Consider the following 12044-nt stretch of genomic DNA (forward strand, 5'->3'; position numbering starts at 1 on the left):
AAGCGCTAACTTCACTGACTTCTCACTTTATCTTTTTCAATCATCTGTTTCCATCAGCTTATTTTGTTTCAGTATTTAATGGCCAAAAGGTCCAACCGCTACAGTTATGGTCACAAGCAAAACAGAGACAGGGAAAGAGAGAAATTCATCCTCAGCCGTGTCTATAGGTTTGGGTTTCTCAGCAATTAGGTCACTTCTTTTACATCAGAGCCACATTGAACTCGGAGCCAAAAGAACGAAAACAGCATGTGACGAACAAACTGCATCTCCTCTGCTTTTAGATTCTGACGCGCTCGTCTGTGTGTGTGTGTGTGTGTGTGTGTGTGTGTGTGTGTGTGTGTGTGTGTGTGTGTGTGTGTGTGTGTGTGTGTGTGTGTGTGTCTGTGTGTGTGTGTGTGTCTGTGTGTGTGTGTGTGGGGAAGCATCAGAGTGCAACACGGCATGAGACAAAGAGAGTGAGAAAGAGATTCAGCCCTCAACTTATCCCTTTGGGATTGGTCACCATGGCGACGGAAGCATTTTCAGCTGTACGTGGGACAAACATAAGGAAGAGTGAGAGATACAAACACAGACAGATAACATGGCGGCAGCGAGATACTATCACGAAGTGCTGCAGAGTGGTAGATCTTAATGGACTGTAGAATAACTCTATGCTCGATCATCTTTTATCTGCATAATTACACAATATAATTCAAACCCAATTGCTATCTAACCTAAACACCCAGGATGCAATTACAAAAAGCTCATCAGCCATATATAGCACTGCAGCTCGCTAACCACAAGATATTTGATCTCCAACAGAAAACACGTAAGGCAGCAGGAAAAAGCAGTGACCCAATACACACTCTAATGGAAAACAGAGACCAGTAAGAACAAACAGCATCAAGAGACTATAACATCTCATCTTACAACCAGACAATCAGACTCCATCTATATTTCAAGGGCTACGGAAAACTGTAACAATGGCCTGTCATGATCCAAGATTAGTGGAGGGCACCTTTAATGAGGAGGAGGGCACACAGGGATAACGTTTCCACGCTGGCAGCCTGACGACAGTATCAGCTGAGGGCAATTTGTCCGAATTCGGTAACAAATCTTCAGGAAGAGTAATCGAACTTGTGCGTTAAATTCCAGTTTTCTTGAGTGACTTGTTATGTAACCACAAGAATTGAACCTAAAGTTATTGATCATCTTTAAAATCTGTGCGCCGTCATCTTGTATGTTACACAGCGTATCACTGATGCGTCTGAATGGCAGGTGGCTACAAGAATACGGAAGGGGGAGCAGGAATGTATGAATGACATGATTCACTTTACCTTCCGTTTGAACAACAGATTTGGGAAAAACATCATGACATCTGATTGCATCGGCTGTTTCTTGATGATGTACTGTCTGTTACAGAAAGGACTAAGAGGGCAGAAATCGTGCTCCACACGGGACCGCGACTGTCTCTGTTTCTTTCCGCAATAGGTTTGTCAAAATTTGCATAAAGTATAGGCAACGTTACTGTTGATGAATTATTTATGGAGAATAAAGGAAAGAGACTTGTCAGAGCTGGTTCTGCTTGACAGTGTTGCCGTGTGTGTGTGTGTGTGTGTGTGTGTGTGTGTGTGTGTGTGTGTGTGTGTGTGTGTGTGTGTGTGTGTGTGTGTGTGTGTGTGTGTGTGTGTGTGTGTGTGTGTGTGAGAGTGAGTGTTTGTTCAGCAGGTTTGAGTGAGTGTCGGGGAGCGATCCTGTGAGCAGAGAGAGAGAGAGAGAGAGAGAGAGAGAGAGAGAGAGAGAGAGAGAGAGATATGCGCTCTGCTGCACTCACCGGCAAAGTCACTGCTTTCTCAAGGACACTGCGGCTTAGGGGCAAGGAAGAGAAAAGGAATGACACACAGGAGGAAGAAGCAAGAACATGGCAGAAAGAAAGACACGTGGTGATAGAATGCTAAAGTAAGATACAAAAACAAGCTGAGAAAGTAGGAAAAAAATTGAGTGGTGAAGGCAGCAGATGAGAAAAGTGTGAAGAAAGAGGAGGCGGGGGGTGGAGAGAGGAAGGCCTTAGTGGTAGGATGAACACACTGGATCATCTCCATACTTTGTGTGTGTGTGTGTGTGTGTGTGTGTGTGTGTGTGTGTGTGTGTGTGTGTGTGTGTGTGTGTGTGTGTGTGTGTGTGTGTGTGTGTGTGTGTGCGAGCGCGCGCGTGTTTTTTAAGTCAGTCTCTGTGAAAGTGAAAGTGAGAATAGTTCTTGTTGGAAAGCCACAACAAGGTGTAGAGTATGTGAAGTAAGCCGAAAACTGTTCAACACAAAACCGTCCAGGCCGACCAGCACTGATGACCGTCACTGCTAATTAATGTGTCGATTATTCTCTTTATCCGTTTATCTTTTAGTCTAAACCTTGTTATACAGAAGAGAGTTATGAAACGTTTACAGGTCACGTGTTTTGTCTGAAAAAAATCAATTGATTAACCAGTTTACGGTGATACTGATCAAAGAGATGCAGCGAAGCTCGTCTGAGGAATCAGATGCACCACGTTTGCTACTTTGGCTTCATAAATTATTTTTAGTGATCTGTCTTGCAAATGTGTTGTCAATGAATGTTTGCACTGATTTTCTATGATTCGTGGACTAATCCTCTCAGCAGATGTGACACAAACTAAATTGACTGAATTAATACCGACAAGCCACCCAACACATCCCACTGAGCAAAAGCAGACATGCTGTAAGTTTATGTTGTGCTCGCTGTGGACCGGAGCAGCCGTGCAGATTTTTCTGCCTGGTTTCAGTCTCACCAGCGATCCACTAAAACCTCTACAGCCATCAATTATTTACACATAAACACGCACGCAGACCCCAAAACACTCCCACTGAGATGATAGTGGGGAAGGCCGCTGGGATGAATTGCATAAAAGCTACTTTACATACATAAGCAGGGAGTTTACTAAAGCAGAGAGTGAACTCTGCAACCACGAGGACCAAAGCCTCTGACCGACTGTGTGAAACACGAAAGCAGTGAGCAGCCAAAACACTGAAAAACAAGGCCACAAATGAAGGACGAGGTTTTTGTAATTTGTCAGGTAGGATGCGCAAGGTATGTAAACATAGATGAGTAAGAATGTGGGTCGGAGAATAGGAGAGCAGAAAGGAGTGTGCGATGTAAAGATAGACAGACATGGAGGAGGCAGATATACAGAAGACTGTAAATAGAATGACTATAGTTATAAAGTATATTTTAGAAAGTCATGTAAGCCGGCCAAAAGCAAAAGGATTAGTAGGGGAGCACATGACAACTATTTTCCTTATTAGTTATTCTGTTTTTTGGTTTTTTTTGGTCATTAAATATTTTAACAAATGGGGGGGTGGGGGATAATCCATAATCCATTGTTTTGCCTGACCAACAGTCCAAAAACCAAACATAATATTTACTTTATAATAGATTTTTGGGGCCAATGCCAAAACTGATATTAGGAAGTTAAAAAAAAACATTCCGATCTATACATATCGACCAAAATGTGTTTATTAAACACTGGAAGTGACAAACATATGTAATGGAGGCAGGATATTTTACCATTTAACGATAAACTTTATTGTGTAAAAAAAAAAAAACACAAATAGAACAGTTTCTAAATTATCCCAATAATCTTTTTCTGTATTATGTTAAAAAAAAAATAGCTTTCATATTGGACAACATGCTAGCCAATACTGATATCTCTGTGAAAGGTCAATTTATCAGTCAGACTCCACTTAACACTGTAAAAAAGAGGAAGTTGTGAATCCAAATCCAACTCCTTATCAAAGATTTTAGTCAAATACATAATCAATAAGGATAATCATTTCGGCACCAGCTGATTGGCAAATGGACAAATGATTTAGTGGGTAAACAGAACGGTGAACTACAGTTCAGTTTTACACACACACACACACGCACGCACACACACGCACGTGCGCGCGTACGTGTGCAATACTGTTCTGATGAAGATTTAAACACACAAACTTCCTCCTTACTCCCTCTAAAAACATTTGCATCTAGATGTAAATGTTGTTTCCATTCAGTATAAAAAAATTTTTTTTTAAAGACCCGTGCTTGAATTCTTGTTTCTCAGTAGATACATATTCCACACACACACACACCACACGTCTGTAAATGGTGCTGAACATCGACTACGCTCCCGTCCGGACAAAAAACAACAACAACAACAACAACAACAAAAAGAAAAGATCCCTCGTTTTGTTTTCTTGGCAAAATTTGAATAGCCAAATATCTAGCAGTGCAAAGTGAAAACAGTTGCTGTCTGTTGAAAGTCTTTCCACATTAACAGATCAAACAGATTAAAGATGAGTAAACGCATGTGCATGCGCACGGGCAAACGCACTCAGCAGGGATGCGAAGCGACCTCTCTGCTGCGGGGCCGCGCTGTAAACAAGGAGCCGCCACACTCAGTAGCAATCCTTTACAGTATGCAGACACGTACAGACGGAGAAGATAAGAACGGATTCTTGTTATTCTTTTCACTCACCTCCCGCTGTCCTCCTATCTGTTTATCTTTCCACTTCTTCTTCTTTTTTTTTTTTTTCAGTGTCTATCAGCCAGTCTGTCTGTCTGTCTGTCTGCAGTCACGGTTTCAGAGCAGGCAGGATTCAATACCTAAGAAGACACAAGTTCAAAGGTCAGTAGGACAGCACTTACGGAGTATGATCAGTTCGACTTAAGAGGGAGAAAAAGAGGTGTAAATACAGATACGCATTATGAGTATCATGTACAGTATTTCCTTGAACACGCACACAAAAACAAAATCTGTTAAAAAATAAAGTCTTTTGTGTGGCAAAAGAGATATATATAAAAAAAAAGAGCTGCCCATTGAAAGATGAGCAGATGAGCCTAAGTGCATCTTTAATCTGCGCGATGAATATTTTGCACGCAGCGGAGCCAAACTGTCATATTATCTTTAATTATGAAACAAAGCAACAGTGATCGTCTGTTTTAGGTGACAAACCCGGAGTTACGTGTAGTTGCAGGCCAGGTCTCTGGACCTCCTGATTTCAGAAATTCACCATCATTTTTAAATCATCATATCGCACCCTCCTACTTTGGAATGAGATAAGAAATTGTTTTAAAACAGCAGATGGCAAGAAGTGCAGCTGTGGAAAGCAGCCACAGAAACTGGGACGATATTAAAGTTAAACATTTAGAAGTACAGGCTGCCCTCTTTTGCACTGTTTAATAATTTTTCACATTTTGCAATCTTCACATTAATTCTTTGTTCTATTAACTAAAACACTTTGAGGCACAATTAATTGATGAAACAGCTACAGTCATTAGATAATCTTGCTTTCTTTACTTCACACTCTTGTAAATCAATAGGACAAGCCGTGATTGCTGGGAAACAAATTATTTTCTTTGCTTGGTATTTATGGATGCAGTTCACAGATGTGTGAAAAACTCAGTGAAACAGCAATAATGCCGAAAGACCATATGTTTTACAGTCTATTACAAGCAATACATCTCAGTACTAAGTAATCACATGTCTCTCCCTGATCCTGACAAACCAGATGTAAGACACTGACGGTGGCACACCCTCCCACAAATATGAGACACAATCGTGTGGCCAAGAAAATCACACAAAACAAATATTTTTGTTTGAAGAAGCAGTCACACCTTGGATAATGGAGCATAACTGAGGTGGGTGTTGGTTGGCTTCATGGGTGTCACAGTCTTGCGAGATAAACTTGTTCCCCTGTCACATTCTGATTGTTGGTCTATTCACAACATTGATACCATTATAAGTATATGCACACACACACACACACACACACACACACACACACACACACACACACACACACACACACACACACACACACACACACACACACACACACACACACACACACACACACACACACACAAACCTGCTTTACTGTTTTGAGTTTGGGGGAAGGTGTTGGCCTTTGTCTAATCGTAGTTTAAAAACTGCAGGTTTATAGCATTTGGCCTCTTGCATAAGTGAATATGGATCCTTGAAATGAGAAGCAAAGTTAATTAGAGCATGTAGTCTGTGCTATCATGAATATCATGCGTGAAGACCAAGTGCCCAACAAGACAAAGCAAAACCAGGAGCATCATTACAAGGAAAAAAATAAAACAACAACAGACAGACAGCAATTCAAGCAAAGGATTGATCATCGAGTTATTATTCTATTTCAGTAAAACAGTCTGATATCAACAAATGCCACAATCCGTGTGGCATATTTAAAATGGAGCAGACATATGAATCAGATGACGCACAAAACAGGGATGTACAGCTGCATTGAAATTAGAGAAGTGAATATCGCATCTAACGATGATCTCTGAAGTCATTTTTAAATCAACATCTGACAGATGTGCAGCTGTAGAAGTTAAGTACGGCATGTAGATTAGGCTCGTACATTATTTATCACACCTCTAAGTGTGACTGTCTTTTTTTGAGATGGGGAAAAAAAACCCACATTAAGTCAGTAAGATCTTTACACACAAATATTTTGCATCAAAACTATTTACTCCGTCTGCGATGCAAATTTGCGACAGTTTTTAAACAGAGTTCAAATAGAATTTTCTTTAGAAAAAAAAATGACAGATTCAAAAACAGCCGAAATATCTCTTTGAAATCGGCATGGCAGGTATTAAGGTTATAAAATAAGCCACTAGGAAGAAAACTTCCAATACCGGCGTAAAAATGCGCTACTTTTCTAAAAACAACGGGCACAGAGATGCTTTAATGTGATGCATCGAGGTGAACCACAGGCGGTCATGATGCAGGGAGCTGGACAGACACACAGACAGCCAATCGGAGACCCGAGGAGTTTTGTTTGGGAATATTTCGGGTTCAGATCTGAAGATACAGGGGAGCGACATTCACGTGCTTTGCATGCCCGCTCCACTGGATGCGTTCTTCTGAATAAATATTCTCCACGGCGAATACTTGGGATGTCACAATACCTGAAATGCATAAAGTGATTGGTCGAATACTTTATTTTTCACACCGTGAAAGCTTCGAAAAATGTGCATCCTTCGAAAGAACAAAATGCAACTTCTTTGGCCACGCAGTATTCGCGTTCCGTGTGAAAGCACCGATGACAAAACAGTTCAAGAACATATACAAATCAGTCGCAGGAAGAAAAAAAAAAAAAAAAAACGTTGCGTGGCCTTTAGTATCAGTATGTTCTCTCTCTGTAGCAGAGCACTTCTGCTGGGGTTAATGGAGACACACAACACTGTCAGATAATGATCTCCAATGACTGACTGACACATGTTCTCAATAGAGAAGGAAAAACCAAACCTTCTGTCAACGGCATTATTTAATTTGCCAATCCTTCACATCTCATTTGTAAACCATTACTGATAGTGAGAATAAGAATTGAGGTGTCAAACTGAGAAGCATTGGTGCAATGAAGCATAAACAAAGACATCATGTTATGCTACAGCAGGTGGTAGAGGAACCTCAGTCAGGGCTTCAATTGCAACCAGTAAGAAATTGAACTCGTTAGTCACAGGTTGCCAATTGTTTAATTACACGACCATGCAGGAATGCATCTAAAAACACATTATTAAAAATCTACACGGATACACACAAGTCTATGTGCCCCCATCTGTACACCAAGGTCTGGGTTTTGACCTATATGCTGCACGATACACCTCCCCCCCGCCCCCGCCCTTCCTTTATGACGAAAACAGGGCAGAGTGCTCTACGTCTCCGAGAACAAAGCTCGGCACCCTACAGCTCTATGAGTCACCCGTCACCATTAAGCTGTTCATTTCCACACGCACTAATAGGAACGTTCTCACCCAGGGCCCTCGAATTCACGGGAATTCATGGAATACATTTAACAACTTCACAGCCTTTGTATTTTTGCAGCGTTTTATGCTTTGGACTGTGGTGCGTGCCGGAGACTTCACCGTGCCACTTCGTCTCCGCTGAATCCCTCCCAGAGTTCCAGATGAAGAATAGGGCGCATTTCATTTAGTTTAAACCCTGTGTGATGTGCGGTGATGGAGCCATGAGCCAGACAATAATTCAGCTCTGTTGTGCTGCAGAGTTCCATCACATCTTTCCTGTCGAACTCTCGGTTCGCAAACTGTGTTGGTCATCTGCATTATTTGTTGTTACTTTACGATAAAGTGACGCTGTTCCGTGTGACTTTGTGCTGCCTGCATCATCGCTTCACATTTGGTTCTGTGCTCAAGGTCTTATCGTTATTATGAACTACTCTGGGGAATTTAATCAGTAAGTGCTGCTTACTTGGCAGTTTCTTAATCTGAATCTTAAACACATCAATATATTAATACTGCAGTCAGTGGCGATGTAGTCAGTGAGATTTTCTGTAGCTTTGAGCCTGAGTGAGATTGACGTGTCACGGGAAGCACATTAGTTGATCCCACTGTGAAACACCATTGTGCTTTCATAAAAAATATAAAAGACCACTCCATTTCATTCTCAATGTGTTTCGCTATTCAATTTGTGAAATAAAATTAAAATGACAATCCCTTTTTTAATATTCATACACTTTTTATAGTAATTACAATGTGACAGAGCACGTTCCCAATTTAAAAATATTTCATGTAATCCTAATCTGTGCACCCATCTAATTTATACACATTCATAAACATAACTGATCATTTTATGAATTAATTATGTTCTTTTGAGACCGGTTTGTGTATGTGTGCTGTCATGGGTGTGCTTTCCTGGCGTATGGTGAAGATAGGATTCAAAAAGTCAGAAACACACACACACACACACACACACACACACACACACACACACACACACACACACACACACACACACACACACACACACACACACACACACACACACAGACACAGAGGGGGGGCGGTTCTCAGTTTCTATACCTCCTCGGTATGGACCACAGATCTCTACTCACTCAGCCTTGGGTCCAATCAGGAAACAACTAGAGGGTGAGTGCAATATGAAAACGTGGAAGAGAAGGAGGTTCATGAGGAGGTGATGTCATAACAGAACAGAGAGAGAGAGAAATGAAGATGCTGCTACAATCTGGTTGTAAAGTGAAAGGAGTGCACAGCATGAGGTCCAGTGAAGTGAAGAGACAATGGAGGAAGGAAGTGGAGACAGCGCAAGAGGTGCCAGGGAGTTTCCATGCTCAGTCTGTTGTTCTTCATTCTTGTGTGTCAGGAAGCTTTGCTCTTCCTCTTTCCACTCAATAATAAAAGTCATTTTAGGCTTATACAGATGCATAGCAGAGTCATTTACTGTTGTTGGCATGCCTTTATTCCCAGGAGAGAGTGTTGAAAGAAATCAAATAGCCTTTCATGGTGACAGAAATTAGATTGTGACCAGTTCAGTTGTATCAGAAATTTTCTATTTAGAAAATAAAACACTCATTTATAATGCTATGAATCAAAAATTTGCACTATGGAGGCTGAAAAGATTAGACTTCAGTGCAGTTTTGAGAAAAGAACACTACAGAGAATTTTTTATGAAAATTAGCAGCAGTATCACACACACAAACAAAAGGACACAGTCAGCTTTTATGTTGGGTTTGGAATAAAAGCCCCAAATTCTCTACAGGCCCAAAGCCCAATTAGAAAAGGAATGACTTATATTTAGAAAGGAAGACAATGTAATGCTTTTTCAGCATTGCATCTTTCCACTATTGATCAAAAGGCTCTCTCACTCCTTTGTTCTGCAAAAAAAGAAGTAAAAAGAAAATAGATATTGGCATCTGCAATAAGCAAAATTTGTGGTGCAGGAACTTTTTGCTTTCCTTAAGGTACGCAGACAGCCATTTTAATTGTGTTACACTGTGTTTTTCAAGCAGTGCTGTTGGGTGTGACACTGAGCCGAGGCTCTAAGAACAGCCATTCTGAACTGCACACACATTCACACAAGGATTAATGCATCTCTGCAAAGTACACACACTCAGGAAGGCCCCAGTTGCTGGTTGTAATCTGAGATCTACACAGAAAGCTCCGTCACAAGCATCACTCAAAGCCCTCTTTTATCCCGCTGGATGTTTTTCCTCCGTATAAATGTTTAAGACCTGACCCTTTTAATGGTCCAAATATCACAGGATATATTATATAACTCCAACAACAACATAAACTTGTTTGTGATTTGCAGATTTTTGAAGAATGTCAGTTATAACATGTTGGGGGAAAATGCCAGTGTACCAGTCAACAATGATCAGTGCTGCATGCTGCTTGCTGAAAATCCTTGAACGTCTTCCTGCAACTTCAATTAGATCTTGGTTTCTCGGGTGGAAACGCAGAATAGAGGAACTGAGTGGCTCAACAGTTTTCCATTCCTCAAGGCGAACTTATACATTCAGCTACAGCAACTAGTGCTGGTTTGTGGGCACAAGAGTGTGTCGAGGCAGAGGTCATTATTGAGAATTTCTAAGAAAGCTACTCGCTTAAATCACCACTCACAAAGTAGCCAACATTTAGTGCTGAACAGCTTACAAGTTAACACACTACCCTGTTGTGCAACAGAACAAACACACATCTGACCCTGCACACGATACAAAGGCCCTTTGACACTGGTACAACTACTGCAAGACATTCTGTATGGAAACCCGACTTTAAACTTGAAAACTATTTTTTAAAGCTGTTGCTGTAAAATTCTGAAAAGAGTTTAGAGTTTAGAAATATATATATCGATTTTTCAAGTTGTAACAATATTGATCGTTTTTTTTGTATCAGAAATTAGAAGAAAACAAGAACTTACACTGATGATACAATTGTCTTGCATAATTGAGCAGTCTCCATTCAATTATGGTGAATTATCATTTGGTTATCACTGTGCGTGTTCCTCTTTATAGCGTCAACGCATCATATTAAGATTACAAAAAGAAAAAACGCATCTGTGTTGCCTGTTAAAATGAAGCAGTGCAACAGAAAATCTATAACTCTTTTGTCAGACCAACTGTGAATCAGTAAGTGATGAGTCAGCCACAAAGTTTGCTGCAAAAGGCAAATTTGAGCTTGTCTCTGTTTAAAAAATAAAACATTTCAATGGTTTTATTGACTTTTTGGAATATACAAATATCATGAAATCTGCATAAAAAGCACGGTAAAGAAGCACAAAAACAAAAGGCCCACTATTTATCCGATAAAGAAATAGTGAGGCATGACAGGAGTGTCACAAATATGCTACAAGATTTAGTCAAAATTGGGAGTTCTCCTCTAAAGGCAAAATATAAACATATGCCTGCCCTTCACTGAAACATTGGGCTATTATATGGTCTATTTGATGTCACAGCCACTTTGCAGCTGCTTTGTATCTCCCCTCGGAAGGGTTTCATTTCATTCAATTAGCCACGCAAGTGTTTGCAGCCAATGGATGTGATCTTTTTCAAGGTTTATGGACCACGATGAATAACTGGGGTGAATAGCTGCTGTGCACATCCTAAATCATATCAGCCTGACAACTGACAGGGCACTCAAACGGAAGATGAAGAAGGCAGACAGACAGGAAGGCGAACGAGGAAGGGAAGTCTTGACTCCTTGTGTTTCTCACACCCACACTAGTATCAATACACACAACCACACAAACACTAAATGAAAAAGAGTGACTAACACTCGCCCAAGGCTTCATACAGTAGCTCTTAACAAATCCAAGCCTTACCCAATCAGTTCCCTTCTCTCTAGGTTGCCATAGCTACAGCCTGCCTCCTTGCCTGTACTTTGGGAAGGGTGAGACTTTACCACTGTGTCAGTGTGTGTGTGTGTGTGTGTGTGTGTGTGTGTGTGTGTGTGTGTGTGTGTGTGTGTGTGTGTGTGTGTGTGTGTGTGTGTGTGTGTGTGTGTGTGTGCGTGTGTGTGCGTGTGTGTGTGTGGTATCCCCACCAGATGGGGTCTCAACACTTCCGATCTTGTCAACCTTACATTCACACTCATTGAATGTCTGCGATGGGAAGGTGTGAGAGAGCAGAAAGGTGAGATGAGAGTCTGCGAGAAAACAACTGCCACTGTTGTGACTGCACACGTGTCGTCCCATTCAGTACTGACTTACTACTGTGAGGGCCGAGTCAAAATAAA

The 12044-nt window shown here is 41.0% G+C and overlaps 2 protein-coding genes across 4 annotated transcripts in view; one reads left to right on the forward strand and one right to left on the reverse strand.

The window, feature by feature from the left end:
• The window catches only part of sh2d3ca (SH2 domain containing 3Ca), a 190157-nt gene that overhangs the window by 66490 nt on the left and 111623 nt on the right, over positions 1-12044 (forward strand). The window lies entirely within an intron of this gene.
• The window catches only part of strbp (spermatid perinuclear RNA binding protein), an 83739-nt gene that overhangs the window by 50687 nt on the left and 21008 nt on the right, over positions 1-12044 (reverse strand). For all 3 annotated transcript variants that reach the window (XM_069703225.1, XM_069703216.1, XM_069703233.1), the window contains exon 2: positions 4507-4634. The gene's annotated coding sequence lies outside the window, so the exon portion shown is untranslated. The remainder of the gene's footprint in view (positions 1-4506; positions 4635-12044) is intronic.

The sequence above is a fragment of the Brachyistius frenatus genome, unplaced genomic scaffold, assembly GCF_029030835.1.
Source record: "Brachyistius frenatus isolate BFR_SWC_R1_liver_20210118 unplaced genomic scaffold, ASM2903083v1 Contig_3, whole genome shotgun sequence".
In the NCBI taxonomy this organism is placed as follows: domain Eukaryota; kingdom Metazoa; phylum Chordata; class Actinopteri; family Embiotocidae; genus Brachyistius; species Brachyistius frenatus.